Genomic DNA, 13,609 nt, shown 5'->3' on the forward strand with positions numbered 1-13,609 from the left:
GACCAATGTGGGACTTTGATTGCATTCCCAGCAATCCTCCCATCGAACAAAAGACCAACTAAGCTTCTCCTAAAAAGTAGCCATCCATCAATCTAGCTCTTATATAGGGGTGTTCATTGGTTGGGTTGAAAGACTTTTTAGTCCCAACCTAATTTTTCGGATTGTAAATTTTTTCAACCCAAATAACCCTTATTAAAAAATGAACCCAACCCAACCCAACCATGAAATATTTGGGTTGGGTTGGTTCGGGTTAATCGGGTCATTTATTTAAAATTTTGTTCTAAAAAAAAGTAAAATGTAAATATGTAAAAATCTAATTTAATTATTTTTATATATTGAAGTAAGATTAACAACTCAATTTTAATTTATATAGTGAAAAATTTCTTTCTAAAGTACAGAGAAACTACTTTTAAGAGTTGTTGAAGAATAAATTATTCAAAAAATATTGGAATTAATTAAAATTAAAATCAATATATGTATAAATAATTGTGTTATAAAAATTTTAAAATTTTGTGTATAAATTTCAAAAAATATTGGAATTAATAAAAATTAAAATCAATATATGTATAAATAATTGTGTTATATGTATAAATATTGGGTTAATCGGGTCATTTATTTAAAATTTTGTTTTAAAAAGAAGTAAAATGTAAATATGTAAAAATCTAATTTAATTATTTTTATATATTGAATTAAGATTAACAACTCAATTTTAATTTATATAGTGAAAAATTTCTTTTTAAAGTACAAAGAAACTACTTTTAAGAGTTGTTGAATAATAAATTATTCAAAAAATATTGGAATTAATTAAAATTAAAATCAATATATGTATAAATAATTGTGTTATAAGTAATAAAATATATATTTTTTAAAGTTAATAATAAATTCGGGTTGGTTCGAATTATATTAGGTGAACCCATGAACCAACCCAACCCATAAAATTTTCATTTATTTGAACCTAACCCAACCCAAATGAGTTGATAATCTAACCTAAACCGGCATGGATTGGGTTGGATTGATCGATTTTTTTGGGTCATCGAATTTTTTGAACACCCCTACTCTTATCTAGGCTAACTCTTTTTCACCAAAGCATATACTTATCTGATAGAGTTCAACCATATATCACACCACAACTACTTTCAAGATTCTACTATATCTTTGTTCGATATTTATGGATTATCCCAACATGACTAAACTAGGGACACGACTTTGATACCACTTATTAGGGACAACTTTGGGTATAGAATATATACTTATCAATTATATAAATTAAATATCATGTTAAAATGTAGCATTGAAATAAAATTGCTAAATTCTCATACCTCTTGTAAAAATTGAATTTGTGGAACAAATCACTAGTCAAAATATCTTTAACATATATGAAAGTTGAATTTTGATTTGTATCAAAATTTGAATCAAATCAAGAAAATATCACTATCAACATCGCCAAATCATCCAAATTGACAGTAATTTAATTTCCTATCACAAACACATATGACAATCAACATAAATCAATTTACTAATTTACTAATTACACATGAAAATACAATATGTTAAAATTTCTCTCCAAATTTCTCAAATGATGCCAACAAATCATTTTGAAAATAAGTGCATAATTATTTAGGTCATTATTTTTTTATATTATTCTCCCAAATATCTACTTTTCATCCTTTTTCCCTTAATTTTTCTTTTCAATTTGAAATGAAGACTTTTCTAATTTCAAATATCTCTAAGCAGTCTAAAAACTAGGAATCAAAATATAATCTCTCTCAAAATTTCTTTCCAACGTAATTTGATTCAATTTGGTGATTCATGATTATACCTTTCCATGGATTAGGTTATATCCCCTACCAGATCATCATTTACCTTCATAAAATAAATAAAAAAAATAGGAGTTAAATAACTATTCACACATGAAACTGCTACTGTGGTATTTGATCTTTTTTTTAAGATCTATCATTAATTCGACCACGATAGTCCATGTATAACCAAAAACCAATTCCAAACATAAGAAACTACAAACAATAGAGAATTTTAATAATTCCATCCTTTACTTTGAAGAAAATGACTGAACAAAATTTGTCAGTGGATCGACCTCCACAAAAATGATACAGAGAAATAAAGCATAAAAAGTAGAGTAATAGCTAATTTAGCCTCAAATTCTCATTTTCAATGAACCCATTTGCAAAAATAGTAAACCAAACATAAAAATTAAATATCCAACACAAGGCAAGAACAAATGCAACAAATCGTGAGAAAGTATTTAACGAAGTAGAGAAAGGGATTGAAAAAAATATATCAGTACATCGATTTATCTTTCCTTTCAACAAATTTTTTGATCTTTATTCCCTCGGATCATGGCACCATGAAGATCGGCAAGGAGAAGATTTTGACTAACACATCTAACTCAACATGGTGCAATCGTTGTTTCGTGTAGCTTTTCCACATATCATGCATTGTCAAAAGATTTCAAACTTGTGGAAATCAGAAGGCAAATCAAATACTCTACACTTTTTATGTTGCTTCATGGACATATGCCTTTTGAACCATTTTGACTTGCTCCACAATGCTCTCATACAAGAGCCAATCGTTTCAGCACGTTTTCAAGGTCGACTTAAGCTACACGGCCCCATTTTAGAAATGTCTCATATTTTGCATATATATATATAATATCGATATCTATCTATTTAATTTAATTTTTAATGAAATTAAATTTAAGATATAAAATAATATACTTATTACTTTTCATAATTTTTTTAATATTAAAAATACAAACTACTAAAAAATCAATAGTTCATAAAATCTCTCAATTTTTTATTGGCTATCATTTCAAATTTATTAACCTCTTATCTTTTTATTCATAATTCCTTTCAAATTTCCTTAAAAATCCCAACTATTGATATAACTTCCTCAAAGCTCTCATAAATTTACGTGAGAGTTGAAGATCATATTTCTTATTTATTTATTTATTTATTTCAAAACTAAAACCTTCTCCTCATAAATATATTACGTGTGGTAGGTTAGATTCATTTTAAGTTGAATTCTCTCCCCCTCTCTAAATCTCTCTCAACTTTCAGATTTTCATCTATATTCTGTAGCCTCATGAGTCCAAATGTGATTATCAATTGCTAGAGTAAAAATCATTTTCTCAACTCAATCTAGCTGCTTCAAAGTTTCAAGTTTTTTTTTCGTTCAAATTTTTTTAATCTTTTTTTGAAAAAAAAAACTATTTCATATTATTGACTGTTCAATATCTTAACATCTAACATTTGTTTATATTTTCATACTTAGAATATTAATATGTCTACCGGAAAATATGAATCTGGATATGAAAAGCTCATGAAGAAAAGAAGAATAGAAAAATTGATTGAATCTAAAAAATGTGCTCTCGAAAAATTTGTTATGGGAAGTAAAAGTAATACAACTAATGAAATAATAGAAGATATGATAGATATAGACAAATCAAAAGATGAAAAAAAAGTAGATAATTATATGCTTGAAAATGAAATATGTAATCAAATAAACTTGAAAGCACTTTTGGCAATGGCTTTTGGAAAGCCTTTGCAGGGATTTGTTTTCCAAGCTGTTACGTTGTAGCTTCCCCAACTGATTGCTTTGAACGAACGTCACTCAATGTCCAACTTCAAACCGACTTGCCTTTTGAGCCTTCCTTTAATGTGGCACTAAACCTTGGTAGAGACCTTCTCCCTTTGCCTCCTTGGCAAACCCCCTTCTTCAAAAGTGAAAAGCGAAAAGCCTTTCTTAGAATTAGATTAGTCTTTTCATGTGCTCTTGACGCGATGTCTCCTCCTCTATATGAGATGTAAGATCGAGCCCCAATAAACTGCAAGGGTGCGGCGACCGGGGCTGCCTCGCCATTCTTTGATTGCCTTAGCTTATCAAGTAGTCTTCTTACCACCAATCTTCTTTCCTTTGAATGATCATAGAAAGAGGGCTGCTAGAGAAAAGGAAGACTAAGCTAAAAAAAAGGTTGTAAACAAGAGTCAATATAAGAGTTCAATGCTAGGGATTGTGTTTTGCAACTTTGAAAGGATAATTTGCATGGAGCTCTAGCCCAGACAAGAAGCAGATAAATATCGATCTAAACAAGAGTTTTCTGTGAGACATGGAAGAGTTCAAGGTTGTCCGTGTGCTGAAAGAGAAAAAGATCATCATCACCAGCATATATCTTACCAGTGATGCGAAGAAGAACCTGGATGGAGCCGGACGGACAACCATCAATTAAAAGCTCGAAAAGGAAGTGAAGGATTATGTTCATCTCATAAAGATGTTCTTTTTCATTCCTAAATGAAAGCTAAACTAAATGACAATAACATAACTCCTAACGCAAAAGAGCCGTTGCTGTAATGCCTGTGCTATTTTCTTTCCTATAGAGCTTGGGCCCACAAGGAGGGAAGAAAAAAAAAAAGAAAAAACAACGATGATATATTAGTAATGATAATGAGACATGTATGGTGCATTCTGAATATAATATATAAGATCCAGGAAAATGGAAAAATATCGATTCTAAATTAATTGACTTATTGGTAGAAAAAAGTCACATTAGAGAAAATCATTTGATTTTTCCAAAAGATGAAAATTCTAGACATTTTTTTTTAATATTTATTATACTAAAAAATTATCTAATGGCGAAAAGCATGATAGAAATTGGCTAGTTTACTCAAAGGATTTCGATAAAGTTCATTATTTTTATTGTAAGTTATTTGGTACTAAATCTAATACAATTCAATTGACTAATGAAGAAGTTAATGATTGGAAAAATCTTAATTCTCGGCTTAAAGTCATGAAACTAGTAATGAACACATATCTAATATGAATGCTTAAGTTGATTTACAAATTAGATTGTTAAAAAATAAAACAATTAATAAAGATGTTCAAGAATTAATTAATAAAGAAAAAGAACATTGGAATAAAGTATTAATATGAATTGTTGTTGTTGTTAAAAATCTTCCTAAAAATAATTTAGCATTTTGAGGAAGTAATGTAAAATTTTATCAAGAAAATAATGGACATTTTTTAAGCTTAATTGAAATAATTCATAAATTTGATCCAATAATGCAAGAACATGTTCATCGTATTCAAAATAAAGAAATTCATTATCATTATCTTGGATATAATATACAAAATGAATTCATACAGTTATTAGGGCTTAAAATAAAAAATACAATTATTGAAAAAAAAATTAAAGAAGCAAAATATTTTTCGGTTATATTAGATTGCACACCTGATGTAAATCATCCAAAACAAATGTCTCTTATATAGGGGTATGTTGATATTTCAACAAATCCAATAGAAATAGAAGAATATTTTTTTAGAATTTTAAAAATTGAAGATACTACTGAAAAAGGTCTATTTGATGTGCTTATAAACACAACTAAGGATCTTAAACTTATATATTGAATATAAGAGGACAAGGATATGACAATGGATCTAATATGAAAGAAAAACAACAAGATGTACAAAAAAAGATTCCTGGAAATAAATCCTAAGAGCATTTTATACACTTTGTGGTTGTCATAATCTCAATTTAGTACTTTCTAACATGGCTAGTTCATGTCATAGAGCTATGACATTTTTTGGAGTAGATATAATTTAAAATGGATTGATGAGGTACTGTTTATTTAATTTTAGGAGTAAGAACCCTTTGTAAATTTCTTGAGATTTCTGTGGATTAGACTAATACATAATGATTTTATGTTTTCTTTGAATCCATTTTAATTTCTAATGGATGTTTATATATTTACTATGCTCATAAGCATGTGTTGCCTTTGTTAATCAATTTGTTGCTTCGTTAAGTTTGCACTCGAATGTCTAGCTCAATCACCCCAGAAACAAATGGTTGAATATGTATGCTAGGATTTATAGGCTGGACTTGAATCTTAGTAATCTATGTTCAAGGATAATTTGGTTAATTAATTAGGCTATTCAATTGGTTAATCAATAAATGGAATCCTAAGGCTTAATGAACATGTTTTTATTTTTATATGAATGCTATCGAACCCAAGAGATTTAAGGGGCATGTAGTTTAGTTAGGGTTTAACTTTAAACATTAATTATTAATTAGGACGCTTGCTTAGTTTAATCAAACGATTCAACTGCCTTAGCGTCATTGAGTGAGGTTAAGCTAAATACATCGTTATGTATGCAAAAATCAAATGCATGTTTAATTAACAGAAATCAATGATTGAAATTACATAGGACCTCTCTTACTCTCGAAACTAGATAAACCCTATCCTAGGTTACATTTACCTACTGCACTTTAATTTTCTTGCACACTTATCACACTATCCATACCAACCCCCTCCCCCAAAAATTTTATGCTCTAATTAGATAATTAGCTTAAGGAAAAAGTCAAATTAGCGCTTCCTCGTGGATTGACTCAGACTTATCACTATTGCTATGTCACCATAGTAATAAAAGTAAGATTCAATAGTTTATAAATTTATTTGATTTTTAGGGGTTTGCTTACAATGGAAAATTCTCTTGGACCAACGTTCTTCACTAGTTGACACACCCTCGACAACTAAAATGATGGTGTCACGCTTGCTGGGTTCAAAAGGAGGGATGGAGAAGGAAGGCCACATCAGTTAACAAAAATATTAAATTAATATATTTTTGCCAAATCAGTTAGCTTAGTCATCGTTTAACCTGCCACATCATTTTGTTGTTAGTCAACAAACCATCAAAATAGCTTTAAGGACCATTTAGAACTATTTTTCAAATCTTGAGGACTAAAGTGTTCATTTTGAACTTCAGGGACCACATAGACATCAAGTTTAAACTTCAGGAACTAAAAGTATATTTTGCCCATAGATTAATAATTAAGTTGTTCTTATTGGACTAAATAAATATCACTTTTTATGTTTTATATGGATATTTAACATTAATATCGAACCCATCGATTTACGATATATCTACGTATCAATAGATATTTTCATCCTTGATTTATATATTGTAAAATTGTAATGGGTTATAAATTCATTATTTCTTCTTTCCTGTTTTTTGAAAAAAAAAAGTAGAAACTTGTTTGATAATTGCTTTGTTTTTTGTTTCTTTTTTTTTTTTTTTGTTTTTGTAATAATATAATATAATATAAAAAAGATATGTCATACATTAAATATCAAAAAAGAAATTATCAAAAGTTTGTATCATCTACAAATAAGTTTAAACGCACAACTAAAAACAATAACAAAATTGTATCTATCTTTCAAATGTTGCCCATATTTGATCGACAACATCATCTCTCGCTTGAGCCATTTTTAAATTATTTCGACTAAAAACAGTAATAATGTCTTAAATTATTTCAACGTACATCCAACTCAATTATACTACTCTACAAATTGTCTAGCAAATTCTACATATCTTCATGAACATTGATTCATTGTTAAAGTAATTGAATAGATCATCTTGATGATCATTCAATCCAATGTAATATTTGTGAATTGTGCAACATGCTATTGGTATAATTTATGTGTGATGAATGGGTAAGGAGATTTTTATTGATAATATTTGATCGAGTATGAGATCAAAAATATTAAATTGAAGTTAAGTGAATGCTTTACTGAAAAAAATTTATATATTGTAAAATTGTAACTGGTTTTAAAAGCAATAAAAAATAAAACTAAAATCAAAATAATATATAAACATGCAGATTGAATATTTTAAAATTTTTAATTTACATATTAAAATTTTGAATTTTGAAAATTAATATATATATATATATATATATATATATATATATATATTTAAATTAGAAAATTTAACTAATATATAAATAAAAAAAAAGAAATACAAGTAAAAAAATTGAAAATAAAAATGCATTCCATGGAAGTAGTTGAAGCCACAACACGAGGCAAATTGCGGTTCAGGATCAACTTCTTACCAATAGGCTAGACTGTATAATTAAATATCTAAGAAATAAAAATAAATAAAATAGAAAACAGGAATTAATTACCTTTGTGTAGTTTTCCAAATTTGGCCCATTTTTAAGAAATATTTCTTAAATTTTAGAAACAAAAAATGATACGAATATCAAACAAGTTCGTTTCTTGAAAAATGAGAAATAGGAAACAGAAAACGAAAATATTATCAAATGGGTCCTTAATAGTTAACATGAATATCTTATTAATTTATTTATTTATACTAGATAAAAAAAATTATAGAGATTTAAAAATTTAAGAATAACTAAAAAGTCATAATGAACATGTTAATCGAAATTGAAAAATAAAGACACGAAGTTGGAATTTTGAAAATTTGTTCTAAATCAAATTACATCCAAACAAATTTAAGATGAAGTTCAAGATTTTTAAAAATAAAGACTCTTCTCCTGAGCTAACCTCTTAATTCTCCCAAAGTCACGATCATCACGTGCACGTACACACACATGCGTACATGAGCATGCACACACATATACGCATGCACACGTATCGCACGTACACGTGCACACACGCACATGCACGCACGTACACACAGAAAATATCTATTTGAAAAAAAAAATTGAAATCAGCGATTTAGTTGCAGACTTTGTTGAAAAAGAAAATTGGAGAGTGAGGCTGCAAATGCGAAGAGAGATCGAAAAAATTGGGCTGTGGAGCTGCAGAATCGAAATTGAAAGAAAAAAAACAAAGAAGGAAGTCGTGGACAGTGGACGTACAGTTGGAAAAAAAGATTGAAGCTGGTACATCAAGCAGGCACGTCTTGTAAGCAACTGGAACTTCAAGAGTTATAAGCAACTGAATTCCATAAGCAACTGAATTCCATAAGCGACTGAATAGATATTCACAAAGAAGAGCTTTGAAGAATAGCTACCATGTTGGCCGGAACAAGCATTTATGGTTCTTTGGAAGTATTTCAAATCCAAATTAATATCTTCTTTGGGAGCAAGAAATTGATGCAATATTTGATTACTGCCACTATAGTGAAAAGAGGAAGGTAAAACTTTACATTTGAGAAATATCATTAATATGGTAGAATCATATATCATAGAAAAGAAGGAGAGGAGGAAATCATGCAACACTCTTATAGAAAGAAATCAAGGTTCCAATGAGAAGGCATTTTGTTCCCAAGTCTTTCTACAAATTGGAAACTTTGAGACAAAAAGACCAAAAGTGTGGAAAGTTACTATGTAGAGATGTTACTATTACTTGAGGAGATAAACATATATGAGGATGAAAAAGTTGTCATGGATCATTTTTAAAAAGGAATTTATGAGAAGATTATCGATATGTGTTATTATTTTATTGGCACGTAAATTTTCTTTTATTTGAATGATGGGTCCTTTCCAATTGACTTCGGGCTAGACCATTTGGTTTTACTTTTGGAATGTTCCGACTGCTTATCTTTTTGGTAATGATGTTGGTCACCTTGTCTATCTCTTCCTTTTAGAAGTTGTTATAAAATGAAGTTTTAAAAACAGATTAAATATAGGTTTTTGTTCGACAGATTTTGTGTTAGTGTGTGCAACTCTTGCAAAAAGAAGAAGAAAGAGATGCTGCCTATTTTTCGTAGACTGTGTGAGATTCTTGAAAAGAAGCATTAAGTTTAGGAAGAGCCTAAACATGCAAGATTGAACAAGCTGAAAGCTTATGACTCAGGGGGAGCATGAGTTGTTGGAAGTTCTTGAAATATGTAATATCAAGTTTAGGGGGAGTCCAAAACTAAATACCTATCTAAGGTTTACTATATTACTTGATGTAGGTCTATCAGACAAGTGAACTTTCTTGTAAACTTTTTTAATATTATTATCTTTTTTTCAATTGGGCTCTAAGCCCCCTAGATGTAGGTAAAATTATACCAAACTGTGTTAACATATTGTGTGTTACTTCTTTCTCTACTTATCTTTGTGTTGATCACATTGTTAACATCATTGTATTCATCAACACTCCCTTTATTTTGATTACGTATACTTCTTTTTCAATTGGTATCGGAACAAGTTCTGCCGTTATACTTTCGTTGTTTGTTTGCAAATGGAACCAATCAGAGAAGGTGTATCCACTATCAGATCTCTAGTGCTTGATGGGACTAATTACTCATATTGGAAAGCCAAAATGATCGCGTTTCTAAAATCAATTGACATTAAGACCTGGGAAGTAGTTGTGAATGGATGGACTCATCCTCAAGTCACTGATGAGGATCGCAAAGTCTATAACAAACCATAGAAGGACTAGACAGAAGTAGAAGATGATGCTTCCCTAGGAAGCTCTCGTGCACAAAATACAATTTTCAATGGGGTTAACAATATTTTTTGTCTTATAAATAGGCGTGTTTCAACCAAAGAAGCTTGGAAAATTTTGGAAGTTGCTCATGAAGGTACATCCAAAGTAAAAATGTCTCGACTACAAGTTCTCGCTTCAAAGTTTGAATCTCTAAAAATGATGGAGGATGAAACAATAGTTGACTCCAATGTACGAATTTTGGACATTGCTAATGAATCTTTTGCTTTTAGTGAGAAAATGTCAGAAGAAAAATTGGTTCGAAAGATCTTTTCTCTCTACCAAAACGGTTCGACATGAAAGTAACCGTCGTTGAGGAAGCAAATGATATAGCCATCATGAAAATAGCTGAACTATTTGGGTCTCTGCGTACCTTCGAGTTGACATTTGATGAAAGAACAGACAAGAAAGGTAAAGGGATAACCTTACAATCTTCTATGAATGAGGATCAGACTCTAAATAAAGGGAAAGACAATGAAGAGATCTTGCTAACACACTTTCTCTGTTAACAAAACAATTCGGAAAAGTCTTAAAATGTCTAAACAAGCGTTCTAGACAGTACAACCTTCCTATTTCAGAGACAATGGTGGTAACATCAATCATAATATGCACAAGGATGCTAAACTTTTTTATGGTAAAAAGGACAGTGAACGGAGGTTGAATAGTAATTAAAGTGGCAGGGATCAAAATTTCAAATGCAGAGAATGTGAAGGTTTTGACCACTTCCAAGCTGAATGTCCAAACTATTTGAGAAGACAGAATAAAGGACATTCAGTAACACTATCATATGATGCATCAGACATGAGTAGTGAGTCAGAAGATGAGATCCGTGCCTTGATTGGTTTTGCAACTATTGATGAATCAGTAGTGAAAAATTGGAAGTAAATGGAACATGTTGTGGATTGAGTCAGACTGTCCCACAGTTCAGGAATCTAACCCTCAAAGAAGTTTATGAAAGTTGGGAAGAAGATTTACTTGCATTGGAATAGCAAAAAGATTGTATTCAAAAGCTAATCGAAGATAATGATCGACTTTTGAACGTCGTATCTGAATTAAAAAAGGAGCTGAAATCATCTCAGCAACAGCTGGATTCAATGTCTAAGTTTGTTCACATGTTAAATTCTAGTACAGATGATCTAAACAAGATTTTTACCTCAGGGAAGCAAGCTGCTGATAGAGAAAGGGCTGGTTTCAATAGTTATGGGAAGTCTGCTTGTAAAACATCATCCTCTTCTAAAATCGTTTTTGTTCTAGCTCAAAACCTTCACTTGTCTGAACTAAAATCAAATGACAATAGACTCATGCCTTACTCTGAAATTAGTAGGCCTAAGAAAAAATGGGTATGTCGTTACTGTAGGAAGGCAAGTCACATTTCGTCCATTTTGTTTTTACCTTATTGGCAAAAAGAAGTATAAAACATTAAGACATTCTCCCTCAAGATCAGGAACTATAAGTCATGAAAATAGTAGAGCCTTTTCAAGAAGACTTGAATGGCGTATCAAAGGAGATAAATCTTAGGAGAGTACGTCCTGCAATGTGGCCTTTACCTCTCTACACACCTCAACCAAAGAAGATTGGTACTTTGACAGTGGGTGCTCTAGGCACATGACAGGTGAAAAATCCTTCTTACCTGACCTAAAGACGTGATTCTGGGCATGTAACTTTTAGTGATGGAACTAAAGGAAAGGTAGTGGGTAAAGGAGACTTGTTAAGATCTGGACTTCCTACCTTCTGTCATATCATGCTTGCTGAAGGCTTCACTGCTAATTTAATTAGTATCAACCAACTATTTGACCAGGGATATCAATGAGTTTTTCTAAAGATAATTGTTTAGTAAAAGATGATAAAAACATGTTAGTTATGACGGGTTCCCGTTCAGTGGACAATTGCTATCATTGGACTCCTGATGTCTCCATTAATGTTTGTCACTCCTCCAAATTGAGTGAGGCTGAAGTGCGGCACAAGAAACTTGATCACATAAGTCTACAATCTCTAAGAAAAGCCATCAATGTAGAAGCCATGCTTGGGATACCCTCATTACACCCATAAGCTGATTCATTCTGTGGAGAATGTCAAACTGGCAAACAAGTCAAGGCCTCTCACAACAAAGCAACACAATGCAGCACCATAAGAGTTCTGGAGTTACTACATATGGACTTGATAGGTCCCATGCAAGTTGAAAGTTCGAGGGGAAAGCAGTATGTATTTGTCTTTGTGGATGATTTTTCTTGTTATACATGGGTGAGATTTATTAGAGAAAAATCCATCATCTTCAAGATATTTTAGGCATTGTGTCTTCAACTTCAATGCGAACAAGAAAGAAACATTATTCGTATTAGAAGTGATCAAAGGAAGGAATTTGAAAATTCCCAATTTTATGATTTTGTACTTCTAAAGGGATTCTACATTCGTTCTCTACTCCTATACTCCTCAGCAGAATGAAGTTGTTAAAAGGAAAAATAGCACACTCTAAGAAATTGCTCATACTATGCTTCATGCTAAGAGGATGCCTCTACACTTCTGAGCTGAAGCCATGAATACATTTTATCAGATTCACATCATTTTGTCATAGTTGAACAAAGCACATCGATATTAGACATCATTTTATCTGCGAACTGGTTGAAAACAAAATCATTTCTCTTGAGCATATTAGAACAAATAAGCAGATTGCAGACATTTTCACCAAAACCCTGGATGTCGTTACATTTGAATCCTTAAGGGAAGCTCTTGGATTATGCAAGTTGCCATTATAGCCATTAATGTTAGCTATGATGTAGGAGATGTAGACAGTTGGATTTCATACCCTTTGATTAATGTCCCATTTATTGCGGGTTTTAAAACATCCGTTCGTTTCTATTTAAACTGTGTTGAGTCTTCAAAGAGTTACAGACTTGTCTCTCTCGACCGTCATCTTCGTTGCAATTTTGGGTCTTCTCGTTTGAACTCTACGTGTAGTTATTTTGTGTTGGGCTTTAAGTTTCTCAGTGCTTTTATCATGGTGGATACAAGGAGTCATGCTCGTAATACTTGCACATCTGTGATAAACCCTCCCAAGTCGACTGACGTTCTCCCAATGTTAAGTCTGATGGTTCGACTTCAGAGGTTAATGCTTTTGGCATCCGAATGAAAGGTCCATAGGATTGTATCAGCAACAATGGAAGCACAAGGATCATCTAAGTACTCTAATTCACTAATTTTGGCAAAATATAAAGCATGCTCTTGCAGAAAACAAGTGAGTTTCAAGACATACCTCTTGTAGAACTTTTTCAAAGCTCATTCTCCAGCTGCAATCTTCTCTAAATCTTGTTGTAGACCACCTCAAGATCTTTCCCACTATTCTCTTGGTGCTCTAGATTGAGTTGTCAAAACAAGCTTGAATC

This window comes from Benincasa hispida, chromosome 8, assembly GCF_027475165.1.
Source record: "Benincasa hispida cultivar pf3 chromosome 8, pf3_genome.v1.1, whole genome shotgun sequence".
NCBI classification, from domain to species: Eukaryota; Viridiplantae; Streptophyta; class Magnoliopsida; order Cucurbitales; family Cucurbitaceae; genus Benincasa; species Benincasa hispida.